Source organism: Felis catus, chromosome B1 (assembly GCF_018350175.1).
Source record: "Felis catus isolate Fca126 chromosome B1, F.catus_Fca126_mat1.0, whole genome shotgun sequence".
Classification (NCBI taxonomy): domain Eukaryota; kingdom Metazoa; phylum Chordata; class Mammalia; order Carnivora; family Felidae; genus Felis; species Felis catus.
In genome coordinates, this window is record NC_058371.1 from 82,858,839 (window position 1) to 82,879,991 (window position 21,153).

Sequence of the window (21,153 nt, forward strand, 5' to 3'; positions counted from 1 at the left end):
TGAGGAACGGTCCCCAGGCTGTCAAAGGGCTTCCATGACACACACAAAATGTCAGGAACCTCTGCACACTGGCTTCTCTTTTGTTAAGCAAACTGATTTAGATCTGTGAAATCCTGGCAAGTGGTTGATGTCTAGAACTAAAATTGTCCATCATTATAAAAATAGTGATTTTGCATTACCTTGGAAATTCAGTTCAGCTGAGCTAGACTAAGGACTGAACTTTAAAAATGCTTTCAGAATCAAATTTTCTTGGTTGATAACATAATAGGCATCTTTACTAACAAACATGTTAAGAAAACATAATATGCACTTCAATGGGTAAGTACAAGTTCTGGCTTTCAGTATTCTAGAGCATAAGGGCTGGTTGGATGAGTATACTTTGAAAAGCCAGATCGTTCCTGAAATGTGGCTGATTTATCAATCAGTTACAGTGGAGTTCCGAAAAGAGAGAATAAAAAATATGAACGCTTCAACAATTTGCATCCCTCCCATAGAACTATAGTCGATTTAAAACATCATGAAATGCATTCATTCACAGTCTTGTGCAACCATCATCGCTATATATTTTCAAAACTCTTGTCACTTCAAACAGAAGCCACATAACCATTAAACAGTATCTGTTATCATTAATGTGTCATTTATGTAGAGGTTCTCTTAAACTCTGTGTTTTTCAATGAGAAATATATTGTACTCAGTCCAAGTGTTTAAGATTTGGAATATGATTGTCATCAACTATGAAAAGAAACACATAGGAAGAACTTGCCTCAAATTTCAGAAATGGCATAGTTCTGTTCTGACTTAAGTATCTCTTATTTAATTAGCAAATATTTATTGGGTACCTGCTATATGCCAGGCTCATGATATATAACAGGAAAAAAGGCATAGTCCCAGCTGTGAAGCAACTTACAGTCTCATGGGGGATAAGTTAAAAGTCAGGGTAAATGCTATATTGAGAGTCAGTTTAGATTGTTATGAGAGCAAATGTGAAAGGTATCTTATCCAGAACTGAAACGAGGCTTCCCAAGATGTAGCCAGGTGAGGGAAAAAAGGAAAAGAAGAGTGGAAAGGCAAAACAGAAGAAAGAACAGAGGAAATTTGGGGACTGCCGTGAGCTCACTCTAACTGCATGGGTCAGAGAACAGAGGCTGTGGCAGGAGCTGAAGCAGTGAGCAGGCTCCAGACCAGGAAAGATGTTCTCAATGTGTCAGTGGACTTTATCCTGAAAGTGAAGAAGAAACAGTAAAGTTCAGACAGAGCGGTGACGTGATTACCGGGTGCTATGTGCACATAACTTTGCATTATAGAGACTAGATCACAGGCAGAGGCAAAAGTAGAAAGGGGGAGATTGCAGTAAGATAAGTGAGAAATAATGTTGGTATAAGCTTAAGTGGTAGCAATAAGTGTGGAGAGAAGTGGATAGATTTTTTTTTTTAATTTGTAGGAGCTAGAATTGACAGTTCTTGAATTTGAGGGAGCAGAGAGAGGAACTCAAGACTGATGCCTAGTGTCTTCTTTCTAACATTATTATTGTCTCCCTAATATACTGTGTTCTCCCAAAGTTTTAAATGCAAGTGAGCAGCCATTCGCCAGTGACTGATGGTCTGTGTCCTACTGGAACAACAAAAGAGAACAGAAAAACATAACCAGCTCGAAAAATACAAGCCTGATATTGCCTTTTGTACAAGGCATAGAGACTCGAAGAGGCATTGGTAACTGAGACTCATGCTAAGACTGATGTTTTGATCAAACCTCTTGATTGGGCAAGAGGATAATCAAAAAGGGGGACTGTTGAAATAAATTCCTAGGCCCAAGATGGAACTGTTTCTGCCTAGGGTGTCACATCAGGGAACTAAACTTAGATAACTTTCATGTCCCTGTAAAAGCTCCACTTGACCAGAACTGCAGTATACCCAGTCATCCAATCTCCAAATGCCAAGCCAACTCTGGGCCTTCTCACCCCAATCAAGGGTGACTGGGTGACCCCAGCCAATCAGATGTTCTCTATTTGTTTCTTCCTTGGTCTTTATTCTTTATCCTATAAAATCTTTTTGCCTTCCACCCATTTTGCAGTTCTCCAAAAGGAAACTGTTCATTTCATGAAGTGTTAAATGAAATTTGTTTGTGTCACCTAAAACAAAACAAAACAAAACAAAACAAAACAAAAGTGACGCCCAGGTTTTTAACGTGGGAACCTGGGGGACATGTTGGCAAGGAATAAAGAGTTCTGCTTGGAAAATGTTGAGTGTCAAGTTCTCATTCCAGAGCCAGTACTTACTAGCCCTATGGCTTTGGGCAAATCTTAGGACTTTTTGAACCTCTGTCTAAAATAGAGATGCTGATTTCTGTCTGGTTCACAGGATGTGATGAGGCTCTAATAACTTATGCTTGTGAAAGCCCTTTAGAAACTATATAACTGAAGAGTACTGTGATTGAGATGTGAGTACTTCAGTAACTGACTAAAACCTTATTCAGTGTCATCATTGCTATCCTGAATTACAATTTAGAGATAGGCTTAGTGGGAAAATATAAGCCAGGGAATCAGGAGACCTGAATGTCTGCTAGCTCCACAATGGAGGACTGGTCCTCCTCTGAAACATAAAGTTGTCGAACTCATCATCTCCAAGGGCCCTTCTGGCCCTAAAATTATAAGAATGTTGTTAACTGTTGTCTTGAAACCTATTGGATATCCAGCATGATCTTAGTAGGTCTAAGGGGATTATTCTTGTGGACAGCAGTTCAAGAATTTTCAGTCACCATTAGCCTACTTTATGGAGGAAAGAAGGCTCAGGCTTTCTGAGAAACTATTATTACACAAATAAGTACATATGTGATTAATATGTTACTTGATCAATGTGAATGTGTTGCAGAAACAGTATAATTGAATATGACTAAGGGATGGTAAAATGTGATTCATTTGGTGCAATGAAGAGTCAAGAAGGGTATGAAGTAATTCTAGTATCTCCTATTGGATTTCATTTCATGGATTGAATATATGAAGTTTGATTTTCCCTTGTGCCTTTAATTGCAAACAGCAGAAAATCTGTAAAGTCCTAAAAAATTCCCTGCTAGATTATTTTATGCTCTGCATTGCTGAACATAAGCAACCACTCCTGGGGCTTCCCCTGCCCCTTAGTTTTGTTTTGTTTTGTTGCAAAATCTATTTATTTACATGAAATTTAAGTACATAAAATACATGAAATGTAAATATAATATTTTAATACCTTTATTGAGATATAATTCGTGTATTATACAATTCACCCATTTAAAGTACACAATTTAATGGTGGGGCACCTGGATGGCTCATTCAGTTAAGCGTCTGACTCTTGATTTCAGCTCAGGTCATGATCCTGTGGTTGGTTTGTGGGTTCAAGCCCCAGGTCGGGCTCTGTGCTGACAGTGCAGAGCCTGAGGGATTCTCTGTCTCCCACTCTCTCTGCCCTCCCCCATCCTCTCTCTCTCTCTCACTCTCAAAATAAATAAAATGAACTTAAAAGAATAAAGTACACAATTCTAAGGTATTAATATATTCCCAGGATTGTGCCACCATCACCACAATCTAGTTTGCTAACATTTCGTTCCCCCAGAAAGAAACCCGTACCTGTTGGCAGTCACTCTAGTCATTTCCCCTAGCCTGTCATTTTCCCCTAGCCTGCCCTAGGCCTTGCCAACCCCTAACCTACTTCCTGTCTCTATAGATTTGCCTATCGTGCACTTTTCATATAAATGGAATCATGGAATGTGTGGCCTGTTGTCTGGTTTCTCTCACTTAGCATAGCGTTTTCAAAGTTCATTCACATTGTAGCATATAGAAATACATCATTCCTTTTATGGATGAATAATATTCTATGGTGTGGATATACCATTTTTTATTTATCTTTCATCAGCTGATGGGCATTCGGCTTGTTTCCACTTTTTGGATATTATGAATAATGTTTTCATTTCTCTCGGGTGTATACCTAGGATTGGAAGCCTTCCCCTAAGTTTTAATAACCCAGAGCTTAATATGTGTTCTCACTGATGCTATGGGGAACCCTTTATTACAGTTGGAAGACTAATAATGAATGTCAACTAATAGAAAATCGATTGAATTTCTTTTGAAAACACATTTTAGGGCTAGGCATTTTTTAAGTGTGCACAAGTCAGTTGTTTGCAAGTTTATCATCACAACAGGGTGAGAAATCTGTAGTGCAGTAAGTACGTTTCAGAGAGGCTCGGTAACCTAAGATTGTAGTCTGTTTTCTTTAGAGACTTCATGACTTCAATAATGCTTACTGCAAGTAATACCAGTCATTAATACAGGGTTTGTGTCCATGGGGAGAGGAGGGCAGTGAGAAGACTCAGTAAATTTGGCACAAATCCCTTGAGCAGAGTTTTACTTTCCTATTAACACAAGCTTTGCTATTATGAAGCTTCACGGGGAATTTTTAAGACATCTCTAAGACTTCACGGCTTATAGCCTATAGCTATATGCCCCAGGTCCCTGGTTCTTGCCCCTCCTCAGGACAAATTCACTTTTATATGTCCTTAGGATTATTTTGGTGTCAGGTTTAAGAAGCACTGATGGATGGATTTTTTTTTTTCACATGGCTGTGATATGACTTGAAAATAATTTAACTGGTATTTCCTGAGTGGAGGGCCATGGAACTAGCTGTTAAAAGATGTTGCATTAAAAGAAAAAATAAAATCCTCTGTTTAAGTAAGTTTGAGAAGTAATGAGAGTAACAAATTTATAGTTCCTTTAATTTAAAACTTCTCAGAGGCCAGAGAGTTCTCTTATCTCTGCTCAAAATGAAAGATCTAGAACTACCTGCCACAACCTTCAAAATTAGACCTGTAAAGCATTTCACAGAAGTTAAACCTTTGCCTTTTATTTTAAAAGTTGAGTCGACCAAAACAATTACAGTAATTAGAAATCATCCCAAATGTTAATTTTAGAGCACTGAGGAGATATTCATGAAAAAGTACTCTCTAGATGTAAAACACTCCAATTTTATGAACCACTGAATACAGTTTTGTCTGCCTGCAATGCTTCTCTTCTCTTGTTTTCTCATGTGTGACAGTGTTGGGATTGGTAATGCCATTTCCTTAACTGTTTCACCTGGCCTGTTTTCTGATAAAATGGCTTCATGCTGGCAGACACATTTTCCATGATTAATTAAGCATGAAAGGGTGATTTTTTTCTACACAATTTCACCTTTCAAGCTTTAAATTGATTTTCCTTTGCAGCTCCACTTTTTCTCTCCTGTGAACTCACTTGTTAGGAAAAAGAGCCCTAAATAGAAACCTGCTGGTGTATGGGATAACGGATATTTGGAAGGGGTCTCTGACAGAGGTTTCTGCAGGGTCTTTTGGTCCTAGTGTCGCAGGATTTTTTTACCACAACACCCGGAAATCGTTGTCTTGCCTCTTTGGAGAATGAAGAGGTGGACACAAAATGAGCAGCAGGCAAAAGTCTATTAGAGTATAAGATCAGAGAGGAAGAATAGTATGAAAGCTCTCTTTACAGAGAGGGAACATTCAAAAGTGAATGCCCCAGGACTATAGGCAAGCGTCCTTGTTTTATAAGGTTCTGGTCAGCCGTCCCTTCCCTTCCCCCTCATTCCTTCTCAGGTTCTACCCTCATTGGCTTGATAGCTCTAGGTGCTGCGTTGTTCATTCCTGATTGGCTCATTTCTATGGTATGAGGGATGGTCTATGGCCTTACGTTCCTTGTGGGTCACACGTTTTATGGTCTACTACTTATTTTTGGTTAGGTCTTTTGTCAAATTCCTGAGGGAAATTTTGGGGGGAGTAGGTGGTGTCTATCACATTCTTAAGAGAAATCTTACGCATGAGACAGTTGGCTGTCATCAGACACTCCCAGCATTGTTCCAAAATATGTGTTTTTCCCACCCAGGGACCTCAGGTCCTATCCTTTCCCTGTCTGCCTATTTTATTCTATCTTTTCCTACCGTACTAGCTACAGCCTGTGCCATCAGAACTCAGTTCCCTGCTTGGACCACCTGACATAGAAATAATAGGAACAGCTCCCCTATGGCTATTCTTACCAGCCATTTCCTCTGCGCTTCTCCGATTCCTTCACTTACATATCTCTTTAACTCTGACCTGTGTCATTACTAAGCCGAGCATACTCTGCACAGCTCACTGCAAAGTAGTATAGCATAATGCAGTTTGGAAATCCTGTTTCAAGAGTTGTTGTACGGCAAGTTCAGGAAAGTTGAGTCTTCTCTTCCTTCGGGCAGTAGTTCCAAATGCCAAGGAAAACGGAGTCACTCCAGATTAGTGGATGTCATTGCTTTACTCATAGTTGCTCTGGAAGAAGCTGGTTATAAATCATATGGCAAAATATATAAGCCGCATTTAATGGAAAACAAGTACAGCTAGAAGATTGGAAATCATTGCATTCACTCCAATTGATCTCTTCTTTTTATTCTTACCAACAATCATGTTATTATTCATTTCACTCAAAGTTACTAATGTTAATTTGTAGACAAAAGATTCTTTAATGTGTTGTTCTAAGTCTGAATTTAAATCAGTATCTGTCTTGCTAGCACATACTAGAAAGATTCTCTGCTGGCCTTGAAGAAGAAAACAGCCATGTTGCAAACTACATGTTGAAAGATCCACATGGCAGTCATGGGGTATTGGAGTGTTGGTGGGGTTCATGGGGTTAAGAGCTGACAACCAAGAAAGAATTCTTGAAGATGTCTTTGGTGCAAAAAGGTGATTTTATTAAAGCATGGAGACAGGACCAGTGGGCAGAAAGAGCTGCACTGGGGTTGTGAAGAGTGGCTCCTTGTATACTATGGGACTGTGGGAGGTAAAGTCAAAAGGGAAGTTTCCAAAGTGATTTTCATATGCTAAAGATTCACAGATTACTGGAGGCCTAGCTATTGTCAAGCTAAGGTTGTTTTTCCCTCTAGCAAAGCATTAACACTAGGACGTTAGGGAATTCCTGGACTTTAGACTATTGATGGGATGTCTTTTTTCTTGTAAACTGGTGGTGACTCTTATTAATTTAACCTTTTTTTTTTTGTCTTTTCCTGTTTTGGGGTAGCCAGGAGTATCCAAGGAACATCATACATATACCACCTGGGGGAGGGGGGGGTGGTGTGCTAATTTGTACTTTGCCCTCAGCCTGTCTTATGGTCCCTCATCAGCAGGAAACTTCAAGGGACCTCTAGAAGCTGAGGGCAGCATCCAGCCAATAGTCAGTAAGAAACTGGGACTGTTAGTCACACAACAACAGGAAAATGAATTCTGTCAATAATCTGAATGAGCTTGGAAGCAGATCCTTCCTACTCAAGGCTTTGGATAAGGATGCAGTCCAGCTAACACTGTGGTTGCTGTCTTATGACCCTGAGCCAGGGACTCAGCTAAGCCATGTCTGTATTCCTGGTCCATTGAAGCTGTAGGATAATGTGTGTGTGCTTTATTCAGCTTCTAAGTTTGTGGCAATTTTTACATGACAGTAAAATACTAATACAGGAACCACTCTCTAATAATTATGTCAGAGCCACTTGTGTTTCTATGTCTTATAATGTTTTACTATGTCTTATAATGTATGCCCAGAATATAAAAGAATAGAGGTAACCTTCAGATTTGCTGGATGCTAGGATCAATTATGCAGCTTTTTTCTCCAAGCTCTTCATGTCATTAAGAACAAGCAGGCAGGTATGATATTGTGATTTGTACTAAGAATACATAGGAGTGAGGCACCTGGGTGGCTCAGTCAGTTAAGTGTCCAACCTCTGCTCAGGTCATGATCTGATGGTTCATGGGTTCGAGCCCTGTGTTGGGCTCTGTGCTGACAACTTAGAGCCTGGAGTCTGCTTCATATTCTTTGTCTCCTTCTCTCTCTCTCTGCCCCTCCCCCACTTGTGTGCATGCGCTCTCTCTCTCAAAAATAAATAAATAAACTTAAAAAAAAGGAATACATGGGACGACTGGGTGACTCAGTCAGTAAAGTGTCTGACTCTTGAATTTGGCTCAGGTCTAATCTCATGGTTCATGAGATAAAGCCCCATGCTGGGCTTTGTGCTGACAGCACAGAGCCTGCTCAGGAGTCTCTCTCTCTTTTCTCTCTCTGCCTCTCTTTCTCTCTCTTTCAAAATAAATAAACATTACACTAAGGAATCTACTCCTGAAATCATTGTTGCACTATATGCTAACTAATTTGGATGTAAATTTTAAAAAATAAAAAAGGGAATAAGTTAAATAAATAAATAAATAAACGTTTAAGAAAAAAAGTATATATTTGATCTTCTCCCCATTTTGGAACCAAGCTTCTAAACCCCCTTGAATTCCTGTAAAGAGAATAGTCAAGGTATCGTTTGCTATGTTAATGAGGCGACTCTAGAAAGCACCTAAGGATAGGGGCTGATTAACTGGGGAGCCAATCTTGTGTTTAGAGGGTTAGAAATTTCAGTTCCACCCTTTCAATCCCCCACAACCTGTAGGGAGGGAAAAGGGGCTGAATCAATCATCAGTGACCAAAAACTAAATCAATCATGTCTATGTAATAAAGCCTCCATAAAAACCCAAAGGGCCTATTAATTAGGGGAGCTTCCAGGTTGGTGAACATGTAGAGGTACTGGGAGAGTGGCACCCTCAGAGAAGGCAAGGAAGCTCTGCACCCCCTACCCTGGCTGTTTCTGAGTCATACCCTTTTATAATAAGCCGGTAATCTAGTAAGTAAAATGTTTCTCTGAGTTCTGTGAGCCACTCTAGCAAATGAGTTGAACCCAAGAGAGGGAGTCATTGGAACCTCCCATCTATAGCCAGTTGGTCAGAAGCACAGGTGACAATCTAGACTTGCAATTGTCATCTAAAGTGAGGGCAGACCCAAATGAAGACTCTTCATTTGGGTCTGGTGAGGATCTAACATACCAATCATTGTTCATCTTTAGCTGGTGGGTGCTTTAAATTCATAGCAGTTTCAGCTAAGGCTGTTTAGAACCAACTGTGGGAGATACAACATCCACTTTTGATATCTCCTAGGCAAGAGCTGTCGCAGGTACAAAGTTCATTTATAGTCCCTCCTATTAATTTTCATCTATCTAGACAAAACACAGTGATTACAGAAGGATAGGCAAATTATCAGATTTTCAGGTCTACACCACAATTTTGATGAGGGGGGCTAATTTTATAAAATATCACTGTCTTTATCAGAGTCCCTTCAGATTCCTTTTGTTACAGAATCATCAGATGGTTGGAATAGTGATGGTGCAATGTTTATGATTCTGTTAACAACTGACATGACAAGAGCAATACTTAGGAACAAGGAGAGAAAGAGCATAACTAATGTATATAGAATACCCCCAACTAGCTTCCTGTTTTACCAAGCCCAAGCCATGAAAGTAGATGTCACAGATTGGTTTGTTCAATTTCAACAACCGGTTGTTTTCTTCTAAGTTTTATGCAAGTCCCATGAACTGGTCCTAGAACTTACACCAAGAAGCAACAAAAGATGCTAACCAGTGTGAAAACAGAATCTTGATTTGCCATTAAACAAACTGGAGCAATTCTGTTATCTATACTATCAAAGCAAGTACATGGAGGTTCATGTATTAACAATCATGTATTAACAATGTATTACATATATAGTTTCATATGCAATGCCAAACAGGTGAGAGAAAGATTTGTATACAGCTTTCAATTTTTATTTTTATTTTTATTTTGAGAGAGAGAATGAGCATGTATGAGCAAGAGAGGGACAAGGTGGGGGGAGAGAGAGAGAGAGAGAGAGAGAGAGAGAATCTTAACTAGGTTCAAAGCCCAGCATGGAGCCCATTGTGGAGCTCAATCTCAACACCATGAGACCCATTACTGGACCCATACCTTAAACCACTTATAAAAGTTGACTCAAAATGGATCATAGGGGTTTAGTCAGTTAAGCAGTCAAGTGTGCAACTCTTGATTTGGGCTCTGGTCATGATCTCACAGTTGTGAAATGGAGCCCCATGACTGGCTCCACACTGACAGTGCAGAGCCTGCTTGGGATTCTCTCTCTCCCTCCCTCTGCCCCTTCCCTGCTTTTGTGCATACATGTGTGTGCACTCTCTCTTTCTCTCTCTCTCTCTCAAAATAAATAAATAAACTTTAAAAAAATGGATCATAGACTTAAATGTAATCCCTGAAACCATGAAACTCTAGAAGAAAACATAGGGACAAAGTTCTTAACATGAGCAGTGGTAATGATTTTTCAGATATGACATCTAAAGCGCAAGCCACAAAATCAAAAGAAACTATCAAGAAAGTGAAAAAGATAACCTATGAAATGGGGGTGGGGAAATTTTCAAACCATAGATTTGGTAAGGAGTTAATATCCAAAATATATAAAGAACTCATACAACTCAATAGCAAGCAAGGAAGAAGGAAAGAAAGATAGAAAGAAAGAGTGGGCAAAGGACCTGTATGGACATTTTTCCAAAGAAGATATATGAAAGGTCAACAGGCACATGAAAAGATGCTCAACATCACTAGTCATTAGGGAAATGCAAATAAAGACCACAATGACATTACCTCATGCCCGTTAGAATGTCCATGATCAAAAACACCAGAGATAACAAATGCTGGCGTGGATATGGCAAAAGGGAACTCTTGTGCACTACTGGTGGGATTGTAAGACAGTCACTAAGGAAAACAGTATGGAGGTTCCTCAAAACTCCTAAAAATAACATATGACACAGCAATTCCACTTCTGGAAATATTCAAAGGAAACAAAAACATTAACAAAAAGATCTGTGCATCCCCACATTGACAGCACCATTATTTACAATAGCCAAGACATGGAGACAACCTTAGTGTCCATCAATGGACAAATGGATAAAGAAGTTGTGGTATATATACACAATGTAATATTATTTAGCCATAAAACAGGGAAATCCTACCATTTGCAAGAACATGGATGGACCTTGAAGGCATTTTGCTAACTGAAATAAGCCAGACAGAGGAAGAAAAATACTGTACAATCTCACTTAAATGTGGAAACTAAAAAAAGAAAAAAAGAGATTAGACTTACCAGAGGTGAATTGTTGGGAGAGGGAGAATTGGAAGAAGGTAGTCAAAAAGTACTAGCTTCTAGTTACAAGATAAATAAGCACTAGGGATGTAATGTACATGATGAACACAGTTAACACTGTTGTACAATATACAGGAAAGTTCCCATGAGAATAGATTGATCCTAACAGCTCTCATCACAAGAAGAATTTTTTTTCCTTTTTTTCTTTTCTTCTTTATTTACTTTTTATTGTACCTATATAAGAAGGTAGACATTAGCTGAACCTATTGTAATCATTTCACAATCTATATAAATCAAACCATCATGGTGCATACCTTAAACTTTTCTCAAACTGGGCAGGAAGGGGGAAGTATGGGAAGTATGGATAAAGAATAGAAAAAAAGTATGTTCAGTGGGTATCTTTTGATGCCTCAAGGTAATGAGAATTTAAATCTTGTGAAGGGTCTTGTTAACACTCCCAGTCAACATTTCTCTTTCCCTGGGGTGGCATTAATTTAACTTCCACAAAGGAAAAATAAACAAGAGTCTGTATACACACGTATGGTATCAGGAGGAATCCAGAGATTTTCCAAAGGCTGCAGTGCTGATCAGAGGTTGCCTGATGAACAGGATGAGCAGAGGAAGAGCATCACATCCAGCAGGGGATATGGAACATGAGTATAACTAAAGAAAACTTAGTTACAATGAGGAGTTGCTCTGAAGCTCAGATATAGCTAATATTTTCACACCGGTGAGGCAGAATCTACAACTGCAATCAAATGCATTTAGAACGTTCGGGGAAATGTAACAGTCATAGAAACTTGTTCTGATACATTTTTTTCCATCAATGGCATTCTCTTATTTTACTATCCTAATTAAAATGTGAAATTAACTCTATTTTGTAAAACTAAGATTTGTAAGCCACAGAATTTAGGTTTTAAAAAAAAATCGTAATCCTTAGTTCCAGAAAATATATCAGGATATATCCTAACACTTTAAGTAATGAGTGCAAAGGCATCCCTTCTACAACTCGAGTTTTTCCCCAGAGGATTTTTGAATGGATATTAGGTATATTTTATACAAAAACACTTTTAAACCTTTGTGTTATATCTCTAAACTTTCCTAGCATTTCCAAGCAGTTGTACAGGTTTGGTCAGTTTTATAAACATAGATTTTTCTTTTCCATCTAATATTGTCTTTTTTGAAGGATCTGAGTTTAAAGCTTCATAAAAGCTCTTTGGGCAAATTAGGTAGATCAAAATGGTTCGTCTCTGTCACTGGGGAAAGGGAAAAATTCTTCCCAGAGAATTCATGTTGCAATGGCTGTGTGCTAAATGCATCTGACTGAATTAAAACAAGCAAACAAAACAGGAAGACGGGGTCCCAACATCTAAATATGATTAAAAGGACATGTTGGGAGATGCTTGCATCTAGAATAGTTTCAGAAAAGCTTAATGTATCAGAGGAAAAAAGGGGGAGGGGGCAGGTATTATGGTGACTGTATTAGTCACTGTTCTCCAGAAACACAGAACAGTAGGAGTAGAAGAGGTATAGGAAGTGTGTGTGTGTGAGCGACAGACAGAAACAGAGTATTGGTTCACGCAGTTGTAGAGCTGGCAAGTTTGAAATCTGCAGGGTAGGCCAGCAAGTGGGCAACTGAGGCAGGTTTTTATGTTGCAGTCTGAGTTAGAATTGCTTCTTCTTGGGGAAACCTGTCATTGCTCTTAAGACCTTCAGCTGATTGGATGAAAGCCACACCCACATTCCGTTTTACTTAAATTCAACTGATTGTAAACATTGATCACAGCGAAAGAATACCTTCACAGCAATGTCTAGACTAGTGTTTGTCAAAAATACTAGGCATCATCTTTTTTGTTGACACGTAAAATTAACTTACATCACAGTAACAGTTTTGCCAAAAACTTTATTTATTGATTGATTGATTTACTAACTTACTTACTTATTTCAATAAGTATTCAATGGGGCACCTGGGTGGCTCAGTCAATTAAGAGTCTGACTTCGGCTCAGGTCATGATCTCACAGTTGGTGAGTTTAAGCCCACATCAGGCTCTGTGCTGACAGCCCAAAGCCTGGAGCTTGCTTCAGATTCTGTGTCTCCTCTCTCTGTCCCTCCCCTTCTTGTGTTCTCTCTCTCTCAAAAATAAATAAATAAACATTTTAAAAATAAACAAATAAATTCAAGTTAATTAGCTTACAGTATACTATTGGCTTCAGGAGTAGAACCCACTGAATCATCACTTATATATGACACCCAGTACTCATCCCAACAAATGCCCTCCTCATTGCTCATCACCCATTAGCCCATCCCCCCCACCTACCACCCCTCCAGCAACCTCAGTTTGTTTTCTATCTTTAAGAGTCTTTTATGGTTTGCCTCCCTCTCTGTTTTTATCTTATTTTTCCTTCCCTTCCCCTATGTTCATCTGTTTTCTTTCTTAAATTCCAGATATGAGTGAAATCATATGACATTTGTCTTTCTCTGACTGCCATATTTCATTTAGCATAATACACTCTAGTTGCATCCACATTGTTGCAAATGTCAAGATTTCATTCTTTTTGATGGCTGAATAATATTCCAGTGTGTGTGTGTGTGTGTGTGTGTGTGTGTGTGTGTGTGTATAAAACCATAGATAGATATAGATAGATATAGATAGATATAGATATAGATATAGATATAGATATAGACATAGACATAGATACAGACAGATATACCACATCTTCTTTATCCATTCATCAGTCAATGGACATTTGGGCTCTTCCCATACTTTGGCTATTGTTGATAGTGCTGCTATAAACATTAAGGTACATGTTGGGTTGCTCTCCTCTTGAAGCAGACTACAGATCCACCTTCAGCACCACTGGAATCTCGTGCACGTGCTGCATGAGAAAAGCAGCCACATGTGTCTTAAGAAGTGTTTCTCCTCTGTTCCCTAGTGATACTTATTCCCAGTCTGTTGTGTCAGCCAGTATTAATACATAGAAAGAAATCCAGAATCTGGAAAATTATGGAAATAATTTTGGAAAGGATAATCTTGATAGAAATAGCATATTTTGATCCTTGATTCATGACTTCTGCCTGGGCCTGCCTAGGAAAACCAAAAGTCCATGTAGTGTAATGTAACTGTGGAAAATCATGCTGGGCAAAGGACCTTGGCTTAAGGGGCCATCATATTTTTGTTCTATGGTTGGTGCCATAAAATTCATATGCTCTGAGTTGGAAAATATTTCCTTTCCTTATAAACCCCAAGGAACACTTTTTAAAAGAAATTATATGCCCTAAATATTGAGCTTTCATCTTATTTTAAAAAGAGTGAAATTGTAAAAACTACTATCAGTATCATTATTATGCCCACTTAGAAACATAGACCTGAAGACCGAAAATGACCTCAGAGGTTGTACCCATTTTTATGTTTTAGCATGTTCGGTGAAAGACATGGGGGTAAAGCATTACCTTGAAATTGTTTTGTAAACTTCAAGGGAGCTACTAGATTGGATTCCCTTTGGTATAGTCCAGGCAAAGAATAAACTAAGAAGCCTCTTTTTAGATGCTGCTTATGGAATCACCATTCCTTCCGTTTTAAATTTTTTAAATATAGTATATACAAATACTAACTAGTCTTCTAGAAGCTGGAAAGAGCTCATGTAAACACAAAGATGAAGTGGAAATCCAGGAGAGGCAGATATACAGGAAAGGCAGGATGAAGGAAACAGAGAAAGGCTTTGACAAAGCAAACACACACACACACACACACACACACACACACACACATCTGTGTGTGTTAAACCTCACCCACAACATTTCTTTTCACAGTTGAGTATCTCCTGAGCATTATATATAATAGGAGCCAAGGTCAAATTATGCAACAGCATAATTCAGAAAGCATATAATCCAAAGTCTTCAAAACAAATTTTGTCTTCATAAAGTATATCTCAAGTGATTGTTACACTGAATTTCCCTTACCATTACTACAGCAATGGGTTTAGTCTGTCACTGACCTATTAGCTATGACCTATTCTGCCATTTTTTATTCTGTGAATCTATGGTCTCATTCAACATGATGTGTAACAGAGCCACTTCCATTTTCCATAAGGGTCTATAAGATTTATGTATTTGGCATTTGATTGCTTTAGTGGAACCTACTGGGACCATTTATAGCTTGTGCTATAAAAAAAAAGGCACTTTTATTTCTAGAAAATAAATACTTTACCCAAGAGTTTGTAAGTTGAGTGGAAGCTTTTCATTTATCTAGCAATTGTTGACTTGTGGTCTGGCAGAGAGGAATTGCTGACAAATTGAATGCTTCCCCTGGGAAAATAAAAGCTCAGCGTATATTCTTTGCCTGATAAGTACTTGCCAAGAATTAGGCTAATGACATTTGTTGGCTCTCTGGCTTGCCCATTTTTGTAACGCCTGGACTAACAATGGAGATGACACAGAGCTAGTCTGCGGTTTACTTTACCTTCCAACCTTTCCTCCCTAATTATTGTCTTGTCAGACCTTAAGAAGAACTCTACCAGATGTCATTCCCCATTCATTTAGAGCTTAGTTAGATGGTTCCAAGGTTTGGCCAAACCCACTTACAAGGATATATGAATATACTTGGCTCTACATTCTGGGCTGTGATGAGTAGAACTTTATTTTTGTCTCTGCAGAGCTTCCTTTTGACCCTTTTATCACGTGACTCCTCCTTTCCCAACACTTCCAAATCAAATTGCTCTTGAAACACTCTTCTATCTCCTTTGGGCTGACTGTAGACATAAGCTGAGATGGGGATGTGACATTTGTCTCTTTCTTTGTAGGAGAATAAGTGATTCTGGTTTTCAAGCCCACTATTTCAGAGCTGCTTTTAGCTGACATTAGAGTAGCCACCCTGGGGGATGTGTCCTGTGTTGAACACCTATAAAAAACTGTAGGGACTTGGTTTGGTTGGAATCACATCTTCCTAAGGTATAGAGTGTATTATGGCTTTTCAGGAAATATTACTTTCATTACACATACATAACAATTTTTATTATACTATCTCATTTCTTTTTTTTTTCTGTTGGGTTGTGGGGAAGGAGAGAAATGCTAAGCTACAAAGCAAATAAAACTGTAGAATCATTCTTAAGAAAATGAAAACACATATATAAAAGCTATCCATTTCTTGAGAATTCAGTATAACCACCACAATGTTAGTATCGCACTTGAAAGCAATGTAAGCAACATGTCAAAGAGCAAAGTGGCCCAATTTAACTAGTACTTGGAAGTCCTTGCAAGCCCCTAGCATTAGTTCATTTATTTCTGTCCACTTTTTAAAAATAATGTGCTATAAAAAAAAAAGCTTAGCATACCATCACAGCTATTTTATTTATTTTTTGTGTTTATTTATTTATTTATGTTTATGTTTTCATTAATTCATAAAATATTTATTTATTTATTTAAATATAATTTATCATCAAGTTAGCTAACATACAGTGTATACAGTGTGCTCTTGGCTTCAGGAGTAGATTCCCATGATACATCACTTACATACAACACCCAGTGCTCATCCCAACAATTGTTCTTCTCAATGTCCATCACCCATTTTCCCCTCCTCCCCACCTTCCCCCCCATCAGCCCTCAGCTTGTTCTCTGTATTAAGAGTCTCTTATGGTTTACCTCCCTCTCTGTTTGAAACTATTTTTTTCTCCTTCCCTTCCCCCATGGTCTTCTGTTAAGTTTCTCAGATTCCACATATGAGTGAAAACATGGTATCTGTCTTTCTCTGACTTCACTCAGCATAGTACCCTCCAGTTCCATCCATGTTGTTACAAATGGCAAGATTTCATTCTTTCCCATTGCCCAGTAGTATTCCATTGTGTGTGTGTGTGTATATGTATATGTATATGTATATGTATATGTATATGTATATGTATATGTATATATCACATCTTCTTTATCCATTATCAGTTATCACAGACATTTCAAAGGGAAGACTTTACTTTTGCATGGTGTCTGGCTGCATCAATTACTGAGATAAAGAACAAAGTATTCAGCCATGCCTTATACTATCTCATTTCTAATGCCAATCAAGCACAAACCTATATGTCCAGTGTTATGTGATCAGTTTCTAGAACATGAGCAGAACACTGGACTATGGTGGGGGGAGGAGGAGTTAAATAATATATACTATGGAAATGTAAAAGAATATTTTTTTTAATTTTTTAATGTTTTATTATTTATTTTTGAGAGTGAGTGAAACAGCACAAGCAGGGTGGGGCAGAGAGAGAGGGAAACACAGAATCCAAAGCAGGATCCAGGCTCTAAGCTGTCAGCACAGAGCCCGTTGAAGGGCTCAAACTCACCACAAGATCATGACCTGAGCCAAAATCGGATGCTCAACCGATAAGCCACCCAAGTGCCTCTGTGAAAGAGTATTGTTATTATTTTTTTTAAAGATGTCTCTAGAACTAGACCCTCAAGTTTAAAGATCAGTTCACAGCCCGTGCACACAGTATTTTGCAGAAGTAGTTCTAAGCTAAGAGGATAACAACCTGGATTTCAGGTTCTGACTCCCTTTCTAACTAGAATAAAACCACAGGTCCATGCTATGATATCACTACATTTTTTAAAAACCATTATCTACATTTTTATGAAGCAAGGTAATATATTTACAAACTGCACCTAGGTCAAATTATTGGCAGTGCTCATTCTATTCTTTAAATCTATGTTTAGGTCAGTTTTTCTCCAGGAGGCAGTCAGTCATTCAACAAGTATTTATTGAGCCCTGTAATTTCTAGGATCTTTGCCAAGGGCTAGGAACTCCATAATGAAAATAAGCTACTGATATGGAAAGAGAACCAGACATAGAGACAATTCACTCAAGTACTAGCAAGGAGATATGTGCATAAGTGACAGAGATGAACCATCACCCAGGGAAGTTTTTCCAAGGAGCAATGTTCAAATTGGGCCTTGAAGGATGACTAAGAATTTTTAGCTTCACCGTTAGCTTCACAAACTGCACATAACTTAGAATAAGCTAACTCATAGGCTCCAAAGGCAGCAAGAGAGGTAGGAGATGACGGGGGGTGGGGAGCCATGGTGGAAAGAATCCAGACCATGGAGGGCTTTGCATACTTTTAGATTTATTGACTAGCTATGTGACCTTGAGTGAGGCACAATTACTGAACTATAGGCACTTCACTTGTCAAATGTCATGTATGCCCATCCCTGTATTCAAAGTGGTGGTAAGCATTGGATTTTCACATGAGATCTCAGATATTAAAGGATTCAGTTGTAATATGCCAGTGGGGTTAAGATCACACCTCTGGATGTGCCAGTACACCTCTGTACCCAGATAGTTGGTGTGCCTTCCCAAGAACTCATCCTCCTCACATGTGGATAAGCCTCCTGAGAGCTTAAAGTTTGCATTTGATTTATCAAGTTGCACCAACTTATGCTGAGTAATACTATTTTTCCAAACTGGGACATAATAAGTTAATATGTTTTCTTTATTGCTGTGACAGTGCCACCTACCAAGGGGGACAGAAAGAACTAGGGAATGGTAAACCTGGAAGGAACTCAGAAAGGTTTTAATTCCATCCCTCTTTGGAGAGAAAAAATAATGAGGTTCTGAGAAAGACCCTGAGCTTTCTCTGGCTCTATCTAGATGGTATCCAAAAATGAGAATGATTGTGCTGATCTCCAAAGAGGAATTTGCTATATATATTGCATTGGTCTGCATTGCATTGCATAGTATTACATTACATTACATTACATTACATTACATTACATTACATTACATTACATTCTCTGGAAGGAAGAGTTTGCTTCAACATCTTCCTTGAATCCTATAGAGTCTTGAGAAGGAAGAAGGCACAGTGTTTTCTCCCTTCCAGTTATGCCATGTGGAGCCCCAACTCCCAAAGAGAAATGGCCATTGCATGTGATCATGCAATTGGTGTATTTTTTCTTTCCTCCTAGTTGGAAACTTCTGCTAATAGAGTCTCATCCTTTTTTTAATATTCTAAAGTCTTGCTTTGAGAGTACTTCGGGTAGTTTTGTTTTGTGTCAAGGGCAGGATGTGGTGTCCCATTGAGGCATGCAAAACAATCGAAGAAAAGCTTCTGGTCTTTACTTTTTCCCCCTGCTTCCACTGCAGTAATATTGAAGAACTCTATTTTAAGAAGGCGAGAAAGGGCACAGATAACTTGTATTGTCATACATAGCAATAACGTGTTGGGATTTATTCTTCAAAATGGAGAGCCAAATATATCATCAAGACAGTTTGGGGACATCTCCAAAAAGAATACCAAACACCTCTATCACACTGCATTACACCTGCCACCCCTGTAGCCCCTCCCACCTGGCGGTGAACACAAAGATCCCTTCCTCCATCACCTGCCCACACATTTCCAAAGACTGCATGAGTGAATATAGAAACACTGTCTGGGAAGTAACATTGCTGTAGCTTAGAAGAACACAATGAGAGAAATGACTGTAGATAGCTCATCTGTTTGCTTTTTAGTTTTCCCCTCCTTTTCTGAAAAACCTGATTTGCACAAAACAACCTGTTGTTCCTCAAGAAGAGAATGGACATGCACCTGTGTGTTGGGGACTCCAAAAGGAGGGCCACCTCTCCTCCCCTGCTTTGGGTCATGGGTGGCCACACCCTGAATCACTGAAGGAAGAATCAGGCAGGCCCATGGAATTACTGAATAGAAGTGAATTATGCAAAAGAAAAGAGGGTGGAATAATATCCTTGTGCAGAAAGGGGATGTGGCATATCTCACCCAACAAAGAACATGGTTTTAAATTGCTACTCACAACTCCAGGAACACTGGAGGAGACAGCTAGGGAAAGAAAATGGAAGTTGGTCTCATGCAATTTGACTTTTTCTCTTACCTAATTTTGTTAATTCTTCTATCTCAAGTTACTTTCTTTTCCCTGAAATTATACCTCTACTGGGGAAGAATACATTATATTTATCATAGTTCTATTCTGTAGACATGCAACTTAGCTGTACGCATCAAGCCTCAAACACATTTCATCACAATGAGGCACTGTGGAGCATTTTCCAAAGAAAAATGGTATTAACTGACACTACGTGAAAATTGATAGTGATAGGTATTATGATGAGGTGGTGCTTATGGAAGTCAGATACATTTTAAAGTTGGTGGCTGTAGAAGTTAAATGCTTATGACAATGAACCTATTTGAAAATGTCATGGAGTATTAAAAAACATGAGTATGCTATTAGATTTTCATTGGGTAATTATTAAACATTTGAGATCAAATATCCTATTCAATTAAATCTTTTTTCAGGCTCAAGGCCATAAGCCATTAACATTTGACAATGACTGCTACCTTATCATTTAGTACTTGATTTGACTCATTTGAGAGTCAGCATTTATTTGTTTTTTGTTTTTATTTTTTTCTCAACATGGAATGCTTCATGAATTTCTGTGTCGTCCTCACACAGGGCCATGCTAATGTTCTCTGTATTGTCCCAATTTTAGTCTATTTAGTATATGTGCTGCCAAAGCAAGCCTGAGAGTCAGCATTTATTTTAGATGTATTTTCAAAATTGTCTTTAGCAATACATAATCTATTTTTCATTTTAAGGTGTTTTCCAGTCATTTCATTTGAAAAGAAGAGATGATATCAGAAACCAAAATTGGTGCCTAAGTTACATCAAAATTAGATCTTCCTGAATATAGTATTTGGGTAAAACACTTAGGATATATTTCCTTTTTTAAAAAACTCAATGGGAGATAATTATGAAAATGTAAATGCATTATGCCCTTCAATTCAAGAAGCTTGAAATTCTGCAGTTGGGTATTTTTCTCCATTATTACTTCCAATTGCTTTCTAAGCCATTGCCGTTCCAAAATTCACTTTTCTACTTCTCTTCACCTCACTGTGCCCTCAGATCTTTTCCTCGTCCAGACTGGTCCTGTCAGTTCCTATTCCCTGACTCCTATCTCTTCCATCTTGTTTGTCTCTTATTTTTCTTCTTTCTCATTGGCAGATTGCACACTTCCTAGCCCAGAGCTCCACATGTATCAGGCACTTGGGACATGTTGGTCCTGTTTACCCCCATCCTGCATCCCCCATTATGAGCTTATATGTTCTGTTTAGAACATTATAGCATTAATTTCGTTCTACATAGT

The 21,153-nt window shown here is 38.5% G+C and overlaps 1 protein-coding gene and 2 non-coding genes across 3 annotated transcripts in view; 1 reads left to right on the top strand and 2 right to left on the bottom strand.

Moving 5' to 3' along the window:
• Window positions 1–21,153, top strand: part of FREM3 (FRAS1 related extracellular matrix 3) — an 83,988-nt gene that overhangs the window by 21,233 nt on the left and 41,602 nt on the right. The gene's annotated exons all lie outside the window — the stretch shown is intronic.
• Window positions 16,925–17,044, bottom strand: LOC111560352. Its single transcript, XR_002742097.2, has one exon. It is a non-coding gene; the product is annotated as a small nucleolar RNA SNORA15 (small nucleolar RNA).
• LOC111560317 lies at window positions 20,418–20,523 on the bottom strand. Its single transcript, XR_002742072.2, has one exon. It is a non-coding gene; the product is annotated as a U6 spliceosomal RNA (small nuclear RNA).